Here is a 23,111-nt window from a genome sequence, read left to right as displayed (position 1 = left end):
CTTTTTTTGTATATGGTTTTAGTAATAATAAAAAAGACAGGTTAAATTAGTTGCACATTCTAATTTGTATTTTGGTAGGTTCTTTGTAAGGAATTATAAGAGGAAGATATTGAACAAGTTCTTGCAAATCATATTTGCATGTGATACAAGGCTATGAGGACAATTTTAAGAGCATTTATAACTATATGAAAGATAATTGCTTATGGATATCTTATTACAAATTTGGTTTTTTTCTTATTTGACATAAAGCTGACATTATGATTATTAAAACTATTTTCATCAAACTAATCAAATAAGAAAAATCTAGAAAGTATAGATGAACAATTAGAATACTTGATTTCTTCCATTTTGCAACCAATCATGGCATTTTAAAGCATAACGAGTCATAATATTGTATAATATTTTGAAAGACTTTCATATTGAAAAGTTGTAAAGAACCATGAGATTTGAACTTTAGTAATGTCTAGGTTTCCATAGGGTAAGTGAGTCATTAGATGGGTCCTAATAAGGTCTCATAATAATCTCAAGTCATTTCATAAGTTGAAACATTTAAGAAGTCACTTAAAATTTAGCTTATTGCTTTAGAAAATTCATATCTTGAATGTAATGATTACATGAGCATTTTGGAAGGAAACTCCATAGTTTAAATTTTATCAAATACAGGGAACACTAGTGCAAAGAACCTAATCATTTTTCTTTTCTTGATGTAATAAGGTATAGGGATAGATCTAATGATCTCCCTGTGACCATCCACATTTGTAATGGACACAATATCCCATGGTGCAATTATAAGCCTTGGCCATCAATTGGTCCAATAAAGTGGATTTTTGGTAAATTCCATATTTTTTAGGTAAGTTTAGATGTTTAGAAAATTATTAGGGTCCCTAGGAGTTTGTAGAGTCTATTTGCAATCAAATTTGCAATAAAACTTGTCTTAGCGCAAAAATTGCAAAAAGTTGCTTAGCAACTTTTGCAATTTTCTTGACAACTTTTCAAAATCTAACTCCTAACGGCTAGAACTATTTGAATAATCAGTGCCATTAGCTCCGGGTGGGTGGGTGAACCCTAGTGACACCCTTGTTCTAGCCACGGAGACCCTCTATCATCCGTGGCCACCCCGTACCAAGGAGTCCCCAAGGTTCTCTAAGTGCATTTTGAGGTCAATCTTCTAAGGGTCATAACTCAGAACTCGTGAGGGCTATCGATAAACTATCAAATGCTATAGGACGGTGATGCTGAGGCCTAAAATAACCTATCTCATTTTTGAGAGATCACATTCTGTTTGGATTCGGCATAGCGATCTCGCTCGATGCCAAAACTTGCAGTGTGCCTCAGTTCATAGGTGCACGATAGTGTAACTTTAAAATTGTTGATCTTGGCATCGAATCATCAGTTCCATTAGCTCCGGATGGGTGGTTGAACTATAGTCACACCCTTGTTCTGGCCATGGAGACCATCCATCATTTGTGGCCACCCTGTATCGAGGAGTCTCTAAGGTGCTCTAAGTGCATTTCGAGGTCGATCTTTTGAGGATCATAACTCGAAGCTCGTGAGGGCTATTGATGAACTGTAAAATGCTACAAGACAGTGATACTGAGGCCTAAAATAACCTATCTCATTTTTGAGAGATCACATTCCATTTGGATTTGGCATAGCGATCTCACTAGATGCCAAAGCTCGCAGTGTACCTTAGTTCATAGGTGCACCACATCGTAACTTTGAAACCACTAATCTTGGCATCGAATCATCAGCGCCATTAGCTTTGGATGGGTGGGTGAGCCATAGTCACACCCTTGTTTCAGCCATAGAGACCATCCATCATTTGTGACCACCCCATACCGAGGAGTCTCCAAGGTGCTCTAAGTGCATTTCGAGGTCGCTCTTTCGAGGGTCATAACTTGAAGCTTGTGAGGGCTATCGATGAACTATCAAATGCTATAGGATAGTGATACTGAGGCCTAAAATAACCTGTCTCATTTTTGAGAGATCACATTCTGTTTGGATTCGGCACAATGATCTCGCTCGATGCCAAAACTCGCAGTGTGCCTCAGTTCATAGGTGCACCACAACATAACTTTGAAACCGCAGATCTTGGCATCGAATCGTCAACGCCATTAGCTTTGGATGGGCGGGTGAACCATAGTCACACCCTTGTTCCAACCACGGAGACCATCCATCATTTGTGGCCACCCCATACTGAGGAGTCTCCAAGGTGCTCTAAGTGCATTTCGAGGTCGATCTTTCGAGGGTCATAACTCAAAGCTCGTGAGGGCTATCGATGAACTGTCAAATGCTATATGATAGTGATACTAAGGCCTAAAATAACCTATCTCATTTTTGAGAGATCAAATTTTGTATGGATTCGACACAGCGATCTCACTCAATGCCAAAACTCGCAGTGTGCCTCAGTTCATAGGTGCACCACAGCGTAACTTTGAAACCGCTGATCTTGGCATCGAATCGTCAGTGCCATTAGCTCCAGATGGGCGGGCGAACTGTAGTCACACCCTTGTTTTAGCCATGAAGACCATCCATCATTTGCGGCCATCCCATACCGAGGAGTCTCCAAGGTGCTCTAAGTGCATTTCGAGGTTGATCTTTCAAGGGTCATAACTCAAAGCTCGTGAGGGCTATCGATTAACTGTCAAATGCTATAGGACAGTGATACTGAGGCCTAAAATAACCTATCTCATTTTTGAGAGATCACATTCCATTTGGATTTGGCACTGCAATCTCGCTCGATGCCAAAACTCGTAGTGTACCTAAGTTCATAGGTGCACCACATCGTAACTTTAAAACCGCTAATCTTGGCATTGAATCATTAGCACCATTAGCTCTAGATGGGTGGGTGAACCATAGTCACACCCTTGTTCTAGGCACAGAGACCATCCATCATTTGTGGCCACCCCGTATCGAGGAGTCTCCAAGGTTCTCTAAGTGCATTTTGAGGTCGATCTTTCGAGGGTCATAACTTGAAGCTCGTGAGAGCTATTGATGACTGTAAAATACTACAGGACAGTGATACCGAGGCCTAAAATAACCTATCTCATTTTTGAGATATCACATTCCGTTTGGATTTGGCACAACGATCTCGCTTGAAGCCAAAACTCACAGTGTGTCTCAGTTCATAGGTGCACCACAGCGTAACTTTGAAACCACTGATCTTGGCATCGAATTGTTAGCTCTGGATGGGCGGGTGAACTATAGTCACACCCTTGTTTTGACCAAAGAGACCATCCATCATTTGCGGCCACCCCGTAACGAGGAGTCTCCAAGGTGCTCTAAGTGCATTTCAAGGTCGATCTTTCAAGGGTCATAACTTGAAGCTCATGAGGGCTATCGATGAACTGTCAAATGCTACAGAACAGTGATACTAAGGCCTAAAATAACCTATCTCATTTTCAAGAGATCACATTCTGTTTGGATTCGGCACAACGATCTCGCTCGATGCCAAAACTTGCAGTGTGCCTCAGTTCATAGGTGCACCACAACGTAACTTTGAAACCGTTGATCTTGGCATCGAATCGTCAGCGCCATTAGCTCTAGATGGGCGGGTAAATCGTAGTCACACCCTTGTTTCAGCCATGGAGACCATCCATCATTTGTGGCCACCCCATACCGAGGAGTCTCCAAGGTGCTCTAAGTGCATTTCGAGGTCGATCTTTCGAGGGTCATAACTTGAAGCTCATGAGGGCTATCGATGAACTATAAAATTCTATAGGACAATGATACTAAGGCCTAAAATAACCTATCTCATTTTTGAGAGATCACATTTTGTTTGGATTCGGTACAGCGATCTCGCTCGATGCCAAAACTCGCAGTGTGGCTCAGTTCATAGGTGCACCACAACATAACTTTGAAATCGCTAATCTTGGCATCGAATCGTCAGTACCATTAGCTCCAGATGGGAAAGTGAACTGTAGTCACACCCTTGTTCTGGCTACGGAGAGCATCCATCATTTATGGCCACCTCGTACTAAGGAGTCTCCAAGGTGCTCTAAGTGCATTTCGAGGTTGATCTTTTGAGGGTCATAACTCGAAGCTCGTGATGGCTATCAATGAACTGTCAAATGCTATAGGATAGTGATATTGAGGCCTAAAATAACATATCTCATTTTCGAGAGATCACATTCTGTTTGGATTCGGCATAGCGATCTTGCTCGATGCCAAAACTTGCAGTGTGCCTTGGTCCATAGGTGCACCACAGCGTAACTTTGAAACTGGTGATCTTGGCATCAAATCATTAATACCATTAGCTCCAGATGGGCAGGCAAACCCTAGTCACACCCTTGTTCCGGCCACAAAGAACATCCATCATTCGCAGCCACCCCATACCAAGGAGTCTCCAAGGTGCTCTAAGTGCATTTCAAGGTCAATCTTTCGAGGGTCATAACTCGAAGCTCGTGAGGGCTATCGATGAACTGTCAAATGCTACAAGATGGTGATACTAAGGCCTAAAATAACCTATCTCATTTTTGAGAGATCACATTTCATTTGGATTTGGCACAGCGATATCGCTCGATGCCAAAACTCACAGTGTGCCTCAGTTAATAGGTGCACCATAGCATAACTTTGAAACCACTGATCTTGGCATCAAATCGTCAGCACCATTAGCTCCAGATGGGCGGATGAACCATAGTCACACCCTTTTTTTGGCCATGGAGACCATCCATCATTTGTGGCCACTCCATACTGAGGAGTCTCCAAGGTGCTCTAAGTGCATTTTGAGGTCGATCTTTTGAGGGTCATAACTCGAAGCTCGTGAGGGCTATCGATGAACTGTCAAATGCTACAGGACAGTGATACTTAGGCTTAAAATAACCTATCTGATTTTTGAGAGATCACATTTCGTTTGGATTCGACACAATGATCTCGCTCGATGCCAAAACTCGCAGTGTGCCTCAGTTCATAGGTGCACCACAACGTAACTTTGAAACCGATGATCTTGGCATTGAATTGTTAGCGCCATTAACTCTGGATGGGCGGGTGAACTGTAGTCACACCCTTGTTCTAGCCATGGAGACCATCCATCATTTGTGGCCACCCCGTACCGAGGAGTCTCCAAGGTGCTCTAAGTGGATTTTGAGGTCGATCTTTTGAGGGTCATAACTTGAAGCTTGTGAGGTCTATCGAACTGTCATATGCTACAGGATAGTGATACTGAGGCCTAAAATAACCTATTTGATTTTTGAGAGATCACATTCCATTTGGATTCAGCACAACGATCTCACTCGATGCCAAAACTCATAGTGTGCCTCAGTTCATAGGTGCACCACAGCGTAACTTTGAAACTACTGATCTTGGCATCGAATTGTTAGTGCAATTAGCTCCATGTGGGCAGGTGAGCCTTAGTGACACCCTTGTTCTAGCAACAAAGACCATCCATCGTCCACGACCACCCCATACTGAGGAGTCTCCAAGGTGCTCTAAGTGCATTTTGAGGACAATATTTCGAGGGTCATAACTCAGAGCTCATGAGGGCTATCAATGAACCATTGAATGCTATAGGACGATGATGTTGAGGCCTAAAATAACTCAGAGCTCATGAGGGCTATCGATGAACTGTCCAATCAAGTCTCTTAAGTTGAGATACTTTGAAGTTCTGTTGAAATTGAAAAGTTGTAGTATGAGGATAGTAACAAAGTGAAGTGCTAGTTATCAAAGATTATGAATCTATGAATGACTTGGTGGTTGGGGATAGAATCCATGGTTGAGGAGTGGAGTCCTTAACTGTGTTGAGATTAGATTTGAAGCCAAGATTTAGTTTCAAGGTTGAAGGTGGAGTTTAAAATCAGATTTGGGGTTATCTGAACCTTGTGTAGGAGATTAACAAGTGTGTTTATGTCATGATAACACTTCAAATTATACATTTCATCCAAATTTGATAATAAAGGTTGTTAAAATGTTATTCAAAAATTATTTAACAAACATAATCAAAATTAATGATATTCCATAAACATGAACAATACACATGATCCATAATAAATTGAACAATACTAGATACTAAATTAATATGTATATCATTGTGCACATAAATGAAAAAAATATATATCAAAATACATGTATCCATAGACAAAATTTTACACAAATATATATCAAAGATCATGTATCCATAGACAAAGTACTAAAATATATATCAAAATACATAGATCCATATACAAAATGTGGTTGATCATGCCATCAGAATGTGTATAATATCAATGTTTCTGTATACAATGTGGCATATGCCATCTCAAAATGTCTCATGATGCATCCTACGAAAACTATACTATCCTAGGGTGTTGGTGGATGATCAAAATGCAGCCTCTTCACTGCACTAGGTGGATCGGATGCCTCCTACATAAACAAGAAAGGAAAACCCAAAGTTAGACTACTAAATTTATATGATTCTATGTATCTAACATTGAATTACTCAAATGCATAATGATCTTTTTTGTAATGGAGATTAATACTATCAAAATTTCATAATAAATACCTCTCTCGTTGACCTCCTGCGCCGGTTAGGAGTCCTCTCGTATGCCCTCGACAATGCTGGTACCTCTCTGATTGTGGGCTGTATATGTTCAAATACCTTTGTCAGATGAATCTACAATTTAAACTATAACATTATAATTCATAGCATGCTAAAATTATAACATATTTAATCATGAATTCAAACTACAACTTACTATTGTAGGCTCCTCCTCAGGAGTGAGTGGCCGCGTCATCAAATCTACATAACTCTCCCGTCGGACCTCATGTGCACTAGGAGTCTCCTATGAGATACAAAATATTAGTTGTTAATATCACGAAAATCAGTTTTGAATTTATTTATGAAGATAAGGATAATAAAAAATAAATGATACTTATACATACAATGGGGCTCTAAGTGCGAGTGGAAATCCTTGATGGTCTGCGACGCGTAATCTGTACAGGCTCATCACTAGTAGCGACGCCCTATATACAATAAAGAATGTAATTAAATAGGATTACCACAAAATTTTTACAAGAATGCATTGATATTTAATCAAATAGAAAGCGCCTAATTACCTTTCCTTTGTCAATGCGTGCTGGCTCACCCCCTGCACTTTGTCCCTCCGGGACAGGTGCTACTTGCAAGATAAAAGAAAGATTAGCAACCATATATGCTACAATATCAAATAGAAAAAAAAATGCAAACACAACATAATGTACTGTAGATGTCTCAAGGCCAAATGCAATGGCCGAGAGCATGGCATCATCAATCTGTCTGAGCTCCTCCTCGGTCATCAACTAAACGTGAATGAAGATCACATACATATAAAAGTCAATATGGCTTAAAAATTAAAATTAATCTATTATAAAAATTAACTTTAAATCACATATGTCATAAAAAAAAATATATATACATGTACCAACACCGAAGGAGTCCATGCATCTGCATTCTGCTCCTCTCTCGCATCAGGGTCTGTAGGCTCTGTGTGTGTGTCTGGTGTATCCTCATCTAATACAAAATGATACTCAGGAAGATCACCTATGGGACCTAGGCAAATATTCTTGCATGTAATGCAAGTGTGAGGCACACAAACGTGTGATGAGCTAGCCGATGATGAACTAGCCCCAACATCATCAAAACGAGGAGGCAAGATTGACCTAGCTTGAGATATCATTAGGCTACTCAACTTATGAATGGCTCTGATGGTCTGAGAGCTAGCCTCTATCATAATATCTGGATGCTGCACTCAAGGAGGAGGGGAGATATCAGTGGGGGGGACAAAAGTTCCAACTTTCTTTCACTGGGAAGAGGGTCTATCCTAAGGAGCTCCTAGTCCTAAGCCCATGTTGGGCTTCATGCTCCAATAGTTCACTTTAAGTTTTAACACAAATTCTGCATATAATTTTCCAAGGAAATAAAATAGTATGTCTAAATTGCCATGTGGAGGGATATCAAAGACCATCCACCAATGATCCCAAAAGTTTGCACATATGGCGTCATTTGTGCACCATTTAATCGATAGTTTAGATTTTTTTGGGTCAACTGGTAAACCCATTTTCGAGTTCACAAAAAGGATGGCCAAATTGTCTTTGCTTATGTTGAGGCCCACAACCTCATCATAATTCAAACCATCATCAAACATCTCATGCATTTGATCACGCCAATGAAGAGTGGCATTTTGTTGGTTTGTAAGGGTTTCAATGTTATCCACTATGGTGTTTAACGTGGATAACATAGGAACCAATGCAAGTACATTATTACATGTTCTATGCAAACCTCTCAACTCGGTAGGATTTTCATTTATCAAATCCTTGATTCGAGGAGGGTTTTGTGGGGGTACTGGATCATTTGGAGGGGGGTTACAAGGAATATTATTCCCTGCCTCAGTGTCATCATTCTGATCAGCCATTCCTATTGAATTGCAAAACGTAATATATATTTAAAAAAAACCTTAATTTTAACCTTTTTCTTTTCAAAAAAATCCTAGATTCAAATAAAACAAACAAAATTATGCTAAAATCTACGAATTTAGATTTAAAATTAGTTAAAAAAAGAAAAAAAAAACCTTAATATCTGATATCTGATCTTATATTTGATATCCAGTCGCGCGCTAATATTGGCCCCCAAAATGTGAGAAATATGGGCCTGCGGGTCTGGTCTTTTTTTAATATGCAATGTTACAGATATCGGATATCCAATCCCTCATATATCTTATATTTTATATATAAGATATAACATATATAACATATAACATATAGCTTTGAAATAACATATATCTTATATTTTATATATAAGATATTACATTATATTTTATATTATATTATATTATATTATATTATATTTTATATATTTTTATATTATATTTTATTTATATTATATTTCATTAATATATATTATAATATAAAATATTATATTATATTATAATATTATAATATTATTATTATATTATATTATAATATTATAATATTATTATTATATTATATTATTATAATGTATTATATTATAATTTATTATTATAGTTTATAATATATTATACTTTTTTATTATTATATTATATTATATATATTTTATTACATTACTATATATTATAATATTAAATATTATATTATATTATTATAATATAATACATTATAATATAATATTATTATAATATAATAATATTATTATAGTATAATATTATACGATTATAATATAATAATAATAATATTATAGTATAATAATAATAATTATAATAATATTATATTATATAATATTAAATAATATATTATACTATTATAATATAATATTTTTATATTATTACAATATAATAATAATGTTATATGATTATTGGATATTCGATATTAGATCGGATATCCGATAAAGCTCGGCCTTTCCTTCCAGGTTTGGTACCTGGATAGGTGGAAAAAAGTCAGAGCAGATTTTGAAGCGCTTTTAGACGTGTTCAAACTCTATTTTTTTCACATCGCCACTTTTTGGCACACCATAATCCTGCACATACCCTAGACATGTATGCCAAATTTGGGAGCTTAAAGATTGTACTTCACTTATTTAGTACATTGGCTTATAAAGGTTTGGTAGTGTACATTGTAACTATTTCTAGCTATAGTATAAGAGGGTGAGCTGATGAGGCAATCAGGACTTTTGATCATGGTTGAATTAGTATATAAGGCAAACATTACCACATTTGACAATGTTCTATTTGGTTGTAGTTGTGCAGACATGGCAGTGAAAGGAAGGTGTTACACTAATAGGATGAAACGAGATTATTGCATTATACCTGTGTTAGAGCACTATCCATGCATGGTAGATCTTCTTGGTTGAGAAAGGAACTTGAATTAAGGATATGATTACATTTGTAAGATGTCGTTAGAATCTTGATGTGTTGGATTCCATGCTTGGTGCTTGTGACATAGTTTCAGTTCTGACCTTTTTCTCACATAGACATACCGAAGAACTATTTTTATAGACTTATATATGCAACTTTCTCTAGTTCATCTTCATGATAAATATACAATAGCAGATAATATATTCAATATTATGCTCTCCTTAGCATCATGTGAAATCTTCTCATAGATTTCTCGGGGCTAGCTATACATAGACACCTCTGGGATTCTTAGTAAATCTACCATGGTGAGATCTAGAGCCTTGGGTTTACATACATTTAGTGCTATAGGAGTGTCCCTAATACTCTTTCCAATTCCCCCAAATTCCTCTATAACTGAATTGAGTGTTCTTGTTATGCACCTTTTTTCAATGATTGGTTTCTTTCTATTGTATTCAATAATGATTTGACCTTCCTCCAATTCATGGTTATGCAATTTCCTAAATAGTGGGACTTGTGTACAAATCCCCTCATGCTTTGTAGTATTCTCTTCCATCTCCTTGTTTTACTATTTGTTGTACAATTTTCATGAAAGATATGATGTCAAACAAGGGAAATCAATAACATGAATCCCTCTTTCCATCCAGAGACTCATAGCCTACAAAGTGTGCTTCCCAGTTCTTTGTCTACCCCCAAGGACGGTGACCATTATTAAAAGTTGTTGAGGACTTCTCACAAATAAATCCAATAACATAGTATTGTCACACTAACAATTTTATAGAGATCCCAATTCCATCTCTATAAATTCTAAGATTGTGAAGGGAGAACCATAGGAAGAAGATGTTGATCTTAATGAAAAGTCATTAGAATGGGGAAAGTTATTGATTTTATCCAGAAGTATTCAAGCAACACAACTTCTGAATCTCTACAATTAAGATTTATATAGTTATAGGATACAAAGAAGTTTATATCTGTAAGGTTGTCTCGGTTTAGGAAGTCAAGTGGATTTCGTAGTACCAATTGAGAGACTAAAATATTAGAATTTTTAAAATGATACTATCAAAAGATAGACAATAAGGCAAATATTTAATCAACCTTTACGACATACCAATTGCACACTAAGGTACAATTTCTAGTTATACAATGCCTACCAAGATATCAAATCAACCTTTACAACATACCAATTGCACACTAAGGTACAATTTCTAGTTATACAATGCCTACCAAGATATCCACAAAGAGTGGGAAAGAAAGGAAGACATCTAGAAATATAGACGTGAGGAAGACAGAGAAAGATAGAGAGGAAGATAGTGAGTCAAGGAGACATTGACCGAGACTCTTGAAACCCACTCAGTCTGGTTTTAATGTCTACTATAATACGTTTGCCTTGTTAAACATGTTCACCTTTACACAATACATGAAAGTGCTGATATTGACATTGGCTGAATGTTTCATGCAAAAAGAAAGGGAAGGGGAGAAGACTAGATGTAAACACTCGCATCATTCTGGCTTTCTTCCTACGCAAATATTTTAGACTACCTTCCTCTGTAAAAGTCACTTATTTATCGAGTCTTGCTCTCTTCATCGCCGACTCCTCCCACTTTTACTTTTACATGCATTCTTTGGTTTTTTGATTGCCGAACATGCTCAAATTTATGTGGACAGCATTGCCTTAATCAGGTTTGAAGAAATTGTGGATTCTAGCGATGGTGTTGACTGAAACTTATTGAATGACACTAGCTCTTCTGTAATAATTAATAAGGCGACTTTTCAATTTAAATTTTGTGTATTCATAGTGCCAACAATTCTTCGAATCCACAAAAGAAATATATGCAGAACGCGGAGATCAATATAGCTTATTACAATATTTAGGCGTGGCTGATTCCCTAACGTAGATGTTCATTTCGACCCCTGCAATCATATGTTCATGGCTGATTTTGGTCTATGCTTCATCTCATCTTTTATCAATCAAAGCGGAAAAATGCACATGGCCACAAACATGAGGAGATCTGGCATTTCCTTACCCTTTCTGATTGCACAAAAAAATTTGTGGTTTGTCTGGTTTCGAAATTGTTTGCAAATGAAAATCAAGTTCTGACCCTTGAATCCCATACTTTCAAACCCTTTCTGGGGAAGTTAGAATCAAACATGTCTCTTCCAACCACATACTAGTTGACGCCGCTAGCACGTATCTTTCTCCATGCAAGAACAAGCTGATGAGGAGAGGGCATCGAGTAATCTTCAAATCTGTTTATCTAATTATCTTTTTATATAAAATCATTTTCATTACCATTCTTTCGGACTGTCATCACATAAAACAAATCATTTACATTTCGTGCAAATAACAATAGAGAGAAACCAATTCATGTTCACTGTTATAACCTTCCTAACAGAGATCAAAAGTAGACAGAAGGAAACATAAAAACTTAATAAAAATACATTTCATTTAATGTCAAAGTCAACAAAACATCAATGGCTTTCTGGTTAAAACCAGAGAGCCCAATTTCCTCTCACAACCTGTTCCTTATTCCACTCTGTCGATCTCTCCCTGCTATTACAATAATGTCTTTCTTTTAAAGACAACCTGAAATGGTTACAACTGTTCTTCAACTACTCGAGTCCGTTTTTGTTCCTTTCCGAATTTCGGGAGGTGCCCCTGCATCACTAAGGCTAATGTTACAAAAGCCACAACTTTCAAGCTTCATGACGATGGGCCTTTCAGGATTTCTCAGCTTAATAGGTTCTTCACTGTTGGCTGTAACACAAATGGCCAATTTTAGATTCATAGGGGCAATACATCCTAGTAAACACCTTATTTGGAAAATTCCAGCACATCTATCTGTGGTTATACTACTCCAAGTCGCCATGGGAAATAAATGCCCTTCAAAGTGAATGTGTATTGCCAAAAACGGGTTCCAGGAGGTTGCACAAGAATTAGCCTCACTGCACAATTCTATTCGTACTATGGATCGGACAATTGTAGCGATTCGGCTTCTGCTATAGTCTATAAACATAGCTGGGACTCGACTTCCAATTCAACATCGTTCACAGCTGTGGATTTTTCTTTGAGTGTAGGCTGGGCTATTCCAAATGACACCTGCTTCTCGGCTCAAAGCAAGAGTTCATACCAGTGTTCTCCAAACGCGGATTGTGAAAATAGACGTTCGGATTATATTTGCAGCTGCACGCCTGGCTATGACGGAGATGGTTACACCAACGGCTCTGGATGTACAGGTAAAAATTGTTCTTTTATGTTTTCAGCATGTTCTTTTATTTGAGATTCTACTCTAATTTTTTTCAATCCCCTGCTCCAGAAACCAAAAAATGCACAGGTTTCACTTGCTCCAAAACTTGGTCAATAATTGCAGGTATCTATTTCTGGGCATTCAATAGGTATATGATATTGCCTTGTCTGGTTTGCAATTTCTGAGTTTTTCGTTTGAGGAATGCAGGGGTTTCCGTTTCTACAATTCTGTTACTTGGCGGCGGCAGTCTCTTGTGGATTTTAAAGCTAAGAAAATCCAAGCGCGTCAAGGAAGAGAAATTCAAAAGGAATGGAGGGGATCAATTGGAAAAACTAATTTCTTCATAAGGAGGGGTAGAAAGGGTGAAGCTCTTCTCTTTGAAGGAGATGGAGAAAGCCACAAATAACTTCTCGCAGAATTTGATCCTAGGAGCTGGTGGGTACGGCACTGTTTACAAAGGCACGCTCACCAATGGACTTGTTGTGGCTATCAAGAGGTCAAAGCAAGTTGATTCTAAACAAATCAATCAGTTTATCAACGAGGTTTGCATTTTGAGCCAAATCAATCACAGAAACGTGGTGAAGTTACTGGGGTGCTGTTTGGAAACCTCGGTCCCTCTGTTGGTTTATGAGTACATCTTGAATGGATCACCGTTCGATCATCTGCACGGCAACAAGAAGAACCAGCAGCAAATTCCATGGGAGCAGTGCCTGCACATAGCTACTGAAACCGCAGAAGCTTTGTCATATCTGCATTCTGCTGCCTCGACACCCATTGTTCACAGAGATGTGAAATCTTCCAACATTCTGCTGGGTAGTGATTACAATCCAAAAGTTGCAGACTTTGGGGTGTCTCGACTGGTGCCGATGGGGCAAACTCACATTACTATAGTTGTGCAGAGAGCTCTGGGTTATTTGGATCCCGAATACTTTCAGACAGTTCAACTTACAGAGAAAAGTGATGTGTACTTGCAGAGCTTTTGACAGGGCTCAGACCAGTGTCGTATGAAAGGATGGATAACAACGGTAACCTGGCCATATATTTCATCTCCACTGTAGATACGATGGGTGTGGGGGAAATCATAGATCCTTGTCTTGATGTGAAGGAAGGTAAAAACATGGAGTCGATGAGTAGAGTGGCGGCGCTGGCGAAGGAATGCCTTAGTGTTGAAGGGGGGAAGAGACCTTCGATGAAAGAGGTGATTCAGGAACTGCTTTGGAGTAAAGGGGACAAAAGAGCAAATGGGTGTGGAAATAATGATCCAGAAGAAACAGAGGGGCTTATAGTCGGCGAGGAAGAAATAGGGCCGCCTATTCAATAACAGAGCAGTGTAGTTCGTCATTTAGCATTGAAGGACTTGGAATTGGCACCAGATGGGGAAGATAAAATAAGATTGCTGAAGCTACTGTCCTATGACATGGTTTAGTCTTGGTCAGATAAGGGGATACCGTAAGATTCACATTGTAGGCGATTTTTTTTGGGTTATTATCAATGCATGTATTAACAGAAGTATACGTAATTAGAGCTTTAAATATATTTTGGATCCGATTTGGAAATAATTGGATTCTTTCTCGGATGTCCACATATCTCACATTTTGTGTGGCAGACTTTCTTGCTAATTGGGGCTGTGATGGAGTTTCTACCGATACATTATCCCCTTAATCATTCAGAACTTGGCAAATTGATTGATCATGATTCTCCGATAGGATTACCTTCAGTGTGGGACATTAGATGACTTAACATTTCTCTCTCTTGTCAGTTTACTTCTACCTGCCTTTTCTGTGTCATGATCAATCTGTCAAAGAAATATTGGAATTGATACGAAATATTGGAATTGATTCACCGGGGAATACATTTTAGACTTATAATAGTTCTATTTTTTCTCCCCATTCATGACCCTTTTTTACTAAGTTCTTCTAGAAAGTCAATATGAAAAGAATTTTTGACCGTTTTGTAATTCTCAAAATAGTTGTAATTCTCAAAACAAAATAGTTGCAATTCTCAAAACAAAATAGTTTAGTTGCAATTCTCAAAACAAAATAGTTAACTGTTTTCTTAGTGTGGCTGGCTGATTAGGGTTTACTTGTCTCTGTGCTTTCCTATATTCTTGTCTTTCCTCTCATTTTCTCGTTTCTTGGCGATGACTCAGTTTTCTTGCTAGCCACTTTTTATAAAAAAGAAAGAAAGATATGTCTCAATTTGTTATTCCCACTTAGGAGAAAACAAGAAGGAAGAAGCCAGTAGAGGTTTAGGATAGTTGCCACGCATAGGAAATGAGGATGTAAATGCCATGCTTCTATTATGTACATTATAATATGTTTTTTTTGTAATGAATTGGTTTGAATTAGTAAGTTATAAGTCTAAAGTAAACTTAATTTCATCCCTTCTCAATGTTTGGCCATATTAAAAAATTAAGACAATTAAAATCGATTGTTCTTTAAGATTTTTAGCTATTCACAATGTTATTTTATTTAAACTTTTATTAACAATGTTATCTTTTGTTATCTTGTTTAATAATTCAATGCCATGTCATTTTAAAATGAAAGAAAAAATGATTATGCATTACTCTTATACGTCTATGTAGACATTTATAATAGGAATGAGTTGGAAACTTTCAATGTAGATATAATTTTTTATTAATAAGTAAGAAATATTTTCTACAATAAGTTAGATTGTGATATTGCTATTAGGATTCAATTGTGTGGTTTGATTAGTCCAACTAAAAAAAATAGAGTTTAGTAACTTTGACTCAAAAATCTACACAATTGAATTATCAATTGATGAGCCTACGGGACTTTTCAATAAATGTTTCGCAACAATTGGCGAGTGTTTTGCAAGAAGAGTGGGTTTAACTAGGAGGAAACTATGTAATTAAACTCGTTCAAGTTGGACTAGTGCTAGCATGGATGACCTCCCAAGAAGTCTTAGTGCTTCACCTCTATGAGCATCACTTAGATGAAATGAGTGCTAAGTGTTCAAATCATTCTCAAGAGATGGAGTTATGTGAAACACATCTTATGAAACCCGAACCAATCAATTCAATTGAAAAAACTACACAGTTGAATCCTTATAGTAATATCACAATATAACTTAGTATGGTGTCAATTATCAAATTGAATTATAAGAACACAATCTAGTATCTTCTATATTTTACAATGTTTTGTGTCCTTCAAATGTTTTATTTTATTTCAAAATTTTATATATGCCTTATGCTCATATCATGTACTTCAAGAGGAATAGTTGTATAATGTGAATAACATGACCACAATCAATAAACATTATGCATAGCAATAGAGAATCAAACCAAGAAGAAACACATATAATTCATGGTGAATTTGTGCACTACATATATTTATCTTTAAGAAAATTTGGTGATAAAGAGAGAAAAGTACATTATTTTTACATTTTAGAATATTAATATATCTTTTAACTATTGTGGGCTATGGAATTTTATACGGAATGCATAGCACAAGAAATCAAATATTAAAATTTTGATAAAATTATTATTATGAAAAAAATATTCTATCCAAGTCATTTTGTTCAACCATTCTTTGATAAAGAACTATAATGCATTTTTTTAGAATTTCAAAAAATGAGGAAGTGAGCGAGATATATGATAGGAGGTTATGTTAGTAGGAACTCGAGACATATTAGGAGAGCTTTACTAATAGAACTAGAGACGAAGCCAACCCTATCCTAGAAGATAGGTATGTGAAGTTGATAAGGAGTTTTTGTTGAAGGATTTGCAAGCTAGGGCAAGAAAATACATGAAACACTTTTATTAATAAAAGTTTTCTCACCCAAGAAATTAAGAATCAAATGTTCTAATAAGAGAGAACATATCTTTAGTGAAATGAAAATAAAAGAAGGAAAATTATGGAACAATAGAAAAAATGAAAGAGCTACCTCAAGTCAACTAGAAGAGTAGATTTCATGGAATATAAGAAAAATCAGAAAAGAACAATATTTGAGGATCTTTGGATACCACTAATATATGGTGTAGAGGGATCTATGTATTCACAAAGGATTATAGAGGTGAACAATCAATATCCTTGAGATTTAAAGTGGTAATCAAACCAAGGGAGTGTCTAATGGATCTGGCTAAAGCCTAAAATGACAAGAAACTATGGTTAGACATAAAGGTATGTATGAAGCTCCTAAAAATTCCCTTTAATTTATCTTGATATAAAATTTAAGTAGAAAGATCAATTTCAAGATTGATTTTTTTTGGAATTTAAATGAAATGGGGTGTGGCTTGGATTTCCTTTTAAAAATTGAGAAATAATGTAACATAAATATGGGGAAAATGTTCTAATTAGACCATTGCCAAATATATTCTTTAGGTAGAACTTCCTTCAAATATATAGAGATAGAAAGTAATGATGCACAAGCCATATTAAATGAAAATGGTTAAGTGGTTATAATAAAAAGGTAGAATGGGTTTCAAATGATGTTCACAAATGTAAGGTATAAATTTTGATGAGAAAATTATATCTATTTTGAAGCTTTTAGAATGTTTCTTTCTTATTCTTATTTTTAAAAAAATAGCTATATTAGATGGATGACCCCTTTCTGTGTTTTTCTTTCATTGCTTCAAAATATCTATTCGAAGATTGAACAGGTCTTATTTATACTCTTAATACTTTAGAGATAACTTACAAATGATAATATAGAGACATTGTATTCATTCCAAAGTGCATAAGCTCTTGAACTTTATATTCATATAATTGAATAGAAAAATTATCTCATATATTAGATGACAAGTATCAATAATATAAGCCTCTTATCATGATATGATACTTAAAATTAGTATGTATTACTTATCTCCTATCCTTAGTCCTTTTTCAATATTACCTAATTACTCTGATCCCTTTAATCACTTTACTCCTCTTTTTGAGCCTTATAATCTCTTCTCAACTTCTATTTATTATAAAATGTGAATTTCATTAATGGTATAATATTCACGTTTGTCCCATGTGGATGTCCTTGCTTTCCAAGAGTTAAAGTCCCTATTAGTTACTCCTTCGTTATTATTAGTCTCATCTATAACTAGGCGAGACTATAGTTTTTGCCTGCTTATCTCTAATTAATCTATGCTCGAAAAATGTGCCAAAAATTTATAAGCTATGTTCCTTGCAAATAATCCTATTAAAAAATAATTTTATATTTTTATTTCTATTTTATGATTGGCTCTCGCCAATTTTGACAGAAGTCCTTTTGGTTATTAAGTTAACAAATTAGGAAAATTAAGTAAAAGTCCATGTATCTACATATCTGAATAGATGGGATCACTAGAATGATTCACATGTTTGTGTGCATGCTATTTTTATGTGGCATCCTTTGCTTAATATGATTTAGAATTATAATTTTAGTAGTTGCAGTAGAAATAATCTACTCTCTGTTGGCGACATTTCATTCCCTCCGTCGCATCAATTTGGACTTTTTTGTCCTAAACTTGGGGTACACATCATCCCTGTAGGTAAATATCATTTCATGTAAAAGTCATTCTACTATAAAAGAAATCTACTAATTTGTAAAGAATTTTGAAATTGCAACTTATCTGCAAGCATACCAAAATATATTGTAGTGTAACGCCAAGCAATTTAAAAAATAAGTAAATTGATGACATAATTTAGTAAGAAAGAACATATTCAAAGATTTCAAATATGATGCAAGGAAACTTTTGTGTATGTGCAGGATCATGGTGTACCAAACTATGGCCTTAAGTAGCAGTGAAAAATCAGCAAATCAGGTTTATGTCAACTTGACACATAATTTTGAAATGGTTATGGACTTTATATCAAAAAGTTGTAAGAAAATAATCTGTAGGAAATTGAATTTAGTTTCTAAACTACTAGGCCTTATCAGGAGAAAAAAATAATTAATTGGTCCAAAGTTTGAATTTTAATGCAGTACTAAGAAAATTTCAGGGCGAAAATAAAAAGTAGGTGTATGTCTGACCACCTTAATCAAAATCAAATCATAATATTTTTTTAATATAATTTTAGATATGAAAATTAGACTCATACCTGGATGTGATGCATATTTTTCGGTATTTTTATTCCAAATAAATAATTAAATATGAATTTTCTACCAACTTTTTTAGAAAAAAAAGTCCCGTGTCTGACCACCCTAACTAATAGAAAATTTTACCAAATTTAAATTTTTTATTTTTTTTCTTATACTAGGCAAAGTATAGAACGTGACGCAACTTTTAGATTTAAAAAATGTTATACCGTTTGAAAGTTATAGCTATTTTTCAATCAATATGTCAATCAACACTTTACAATAATCTTCATTAATAATTAACTAATAAATACTTATCGAACTAAGAATTTGACAGAAATTATATTGATGGAATCTAGAGAGCAATATTAAAAAAAAAATTTCGTTTCATTCAATTTCGATCAAAATAACATTGTCAGACGACTACCCGAAGTCTAAGTATCACTAAAACCCTCTTCAAACACATCTTTTGGGTTGACCGGGTAGGCTTGGTATTTAAAATCAGATATCTGATATGCTTCGGGTGGAAAATTTCAAATCCCAACCCACTTTGGAGAAAAAATTGGGTTTAAACGTTATAGCTTATGATTTATAAATTATTTCACTTATATTACTATGTAAAGATGTATTTTAATATATTTATATATATAAAATAATGTAATGTAAAGATATAAGATATAATCTAGTAATACATAATAATATATTATGTTAATATTAGTATAATCTATAAATATAATTTATATTATTATTATTTTTACTAAATATAATAACGTAATTTATATATATATATATAATAATGTAATATTTTCATTAAATATAATATGTATTATATATTATTATATTAATATGTATAATAATATAATATATATATATATATATATATAATAATGTAATAATATTAAATATAAATATATAACATGTATTATATATATTATTATATTAATATGTATGTTATTAATATATATATATAATAACGTAATATTTTCATTAAATATAATATGTATTATATATTATTATATTAATATGTAGGTTATATATATATATATATATATATATGTTATTAATATATATAATAACGTAATATATCTATATATATATATTATTATATTAATATGTATGTTATTAATATACATGAGTCAAAGGGGGTCATAGGTCAACCATTGACACCCCCTTTGACCCATTAAATGATGACATATGTCCCTAGGGGTCCTACGACCCATAGGGACATATTACAATGATTAATATGGGTCAAATTTGACCCATTAAATGACAACATATGTCCCTACGGGTCCTAGGACCCAAAGGGACATATTTGAATCGTTCATATGGGTCAAAGGGGGTCGTAAGGTGACCTATGACCCCCTTTGACCCATTAAACGACGACATATGTCTCTAGGGGTTCTAAGACCCCTCGGGACATATTCGAGTGGGTAATATGGGTCAAAAAGGGTCATAGGTCCCTTTGACCCATTAAATGACGACATGTGTCCCTAAGGGTTCTAAGACCCCTAGGGACATATTCGATTGGGTAATATGGGTCAAAGCGGGTCATAGGGTGACCTATGACCCTCTTTGACCCATTAAACGATGACATATATCTCTAGGGGTCCTAGAACCCCTAGGGACATATTCGAATGGGTAATATGGGTCACCCTATGACCCCCTTTGACCCATTAAACAATGACATATGTTCCTAGGGGCCCTAGGACCCCTAAGGACATATTCGAATCGTTCATATGGGTCAAAGGGGGCCATAGGGTGACCTATGACCCCCTTTGACCCATGACCCCCTTTGACCTCTAGGGACATATTCAAATCGTTAATATGGGTCAAAGGGTCTTTGACCCATTAAATGATGACATATGTCCCTAAGGGTCCTAGGACCCCTTGGGATGTATTCAAACATATGTCCCTAGGGATCTTAGGACCCCTAGGGACATATTCAAATGGGTAATATGGGTCAAATAGAGTCATAGGGTGATCTATGACCCTATTTCACCTATTAAATGATGATATATGTCCCTAGGGATCCTAGGACCCCTAGGGACATAATTCGAATGGGTTATATGGGTCCAAGGGGGTCATAGGGTGACCTATGACCCACTTTGACCCATTAAATGATGACATATGTCTCTAGGGGTCCTAGACCCCTAGGGACATATTCGAATCGTTCATATGGGTCAAAGGGGGTCATAAGTGACCTATGACCCCCTTTGACCCATTAAACAACGACATATGTCTCTAGGGGTCCTAAAATCTCTAGGGATCTATTTGAATGGGTAATATGGGTCAAAGGCGGTCATAGGTGACCCTATGAAACCCTTTGACCCATTAAACGATGACATATGACCCTAGGGGTCCTAGGACCCCTAGGGACATATTCGAATCATTCATATGGGTCAAAGGGGGTCATAGGGTGACCAATGACACCCTTTGACCCATTAAACGATGACATATGCCTCTAGGGGTCCTAGGACCCCTAGGGACATATTTGAATAGGTAATATGGGTCAAAGGGGGTCATAGGGTGACCTATGACCCCCTTAGACCCATTAAATGATGACATATGTCCCTAGGGGACCCCGGGACATATTTGAATGGGTAATATAGGTCAAAGGGGGTCACAGGGTGACCTATGACCCCCTTTGACCTATTAAATGATGACATATGTCCTTAGGACCCCTAGGGACATATTCGAATCATTCATATATGTCAAAGGGGGTCATAGGTCACCTATGACCCCCTTTGACCCATTAAACGACGACATATGTCCCTAGGGGTCTTAGGACCCCTAGGGAAATATTCAAATTGTTCATATGGGTCAAAGGGGGTCATAGGTCACCTTATGACCCCCTTTGACCCATATGAACGATTCGAATATGTACCCCTAGGGACATATTCGAATCATTCATATGGGTCAAACGGGGTCATAGAGTGACCTATGACCCCCTTTGACACATTAAACGACGACATATGTCTCTAAGGGTCTTAGGACCCCTAGGGACATATTTGAATGGGTAATATGGGTCAAAGGTGGTCATAGGTCACCCTATGACCCCCTTTGACCCATTAAATGATGACATATGTCCCTAGGGCTCCTAGGACCCCTAAGGACATATTCAAATCATATGGGTCAAAGGGGGTCATAGGGTGACCTATGACACCCTTTGACCCATTAAACGACGACATATGTCTCTAGGGGTCCTAGGACCCCTAGAGACATATTTGAATGGGTAATATGTGTCAAAGGGGGTTATAGGTCACCCTATGACCCCCTTTGACCCATTAAATGACGACATATGTCCCTAGGGGTGCTAGGACCCCTAAGGACATATTTGAATCATTCATATGGGTCAAAGGGGGTCATAGGGTGACTTACGATCCCCTTTGCCCATTAAACGATGACATATGTCCCTAGGGGTCCTAAGACCCCTAGGGACATATTCAAATCGTTCATATGGGTCAAAGGGGATCATAGGGTGACCTATGACCCCCTTTGACCCATTAAACTACGACATATGTCCCTAGGGGTCCTAGGACCCCTAGGAACATATTCGAATCATTCATATGGGTCAAAGGGGGTCATAGGGTGACCTATCACCCTCTTTGACCCATTAAATGATGACATATGGCTAGGGACATATTTGAATGGGTAATATGGGTCCCTTTGACCCATTATACGACAACATATGTCCCTAGGGGTCCTATGACCCCTAAGGAAATATTCGAATCGTTCATATGGGTGAAAGGGGGTCATAGGGTGACCTATGACCCCCTTTGACCCATTAAAGGATGACATATGTTCCTAGGGGTCTTAAGACGCCTAGGGACATATTCGAATCGTTCATATGGGTCAAAGCAGGTCTAGGTCAACCTATGACCCCCTTTGACCCATTAAATGATGACATATGTCCCTAGGGGTCTTAGGACCCTTAGGGACATATTCAAATGGGTAATATGGGTCAAAGGGGGCCATAGGTCTTTGACCCATTAAATGACGACATATGTCCCTTGGGGTCCTAGGACCCCCAAGGACATATTCGAATGGGTCATATGGGTCAAAGGGGGTCATAGGGTGACCTATG

General features: G+C 36.4%; 2 pseudogenes across 1 annotated transcript; one reads left to right on the top strand and one right to left on the bottom strand.

Moving 5' to 3' along the window:
• Window positions 1–12,790, bottom strand: part of LOC149556509 (calreticulin-like) — a 29,168-nt pseudogene extending 16,378 nt beyond the window's left edge.
• LOC149556508 (wall-associated receptor kinase-like 1) lies at window positions 12,624–14,484 on the top strand (annotated as a pseudogene). The gene is made up of 2 exons (XR_016352354.1): window positions 12,624–13,144; window positions 13,229–14,484. The product of XR_016352354.1 is annotated as a wall-associated receptor kinase-like 1 (transcript).
• The last annotated feature ends 8,627 nt before the right edge of the window (window positions 14,485–23,111 follow it).

This window comes from Cupressus sempervirens, chromosome 5, assembly GCF_028749045.1.
Source record: "Cupressus sempervirens isolate cs-2001-9-10 chromosome 5, ASM2874904v1, whole genome shotgun sequence".
Taxonomy (NCBI): domain Eukaryota; kingdom Viridiplantae; phylum Streptophyta; class Pinopsida; order Cupressales; family Cupressaceae; genus Cupressus; species Cupressus sempervirens.
Note: the sequence above shows the minus strand (reverse complement) of the source record. Positions and strands in the feature narration are given on the sequence as shown.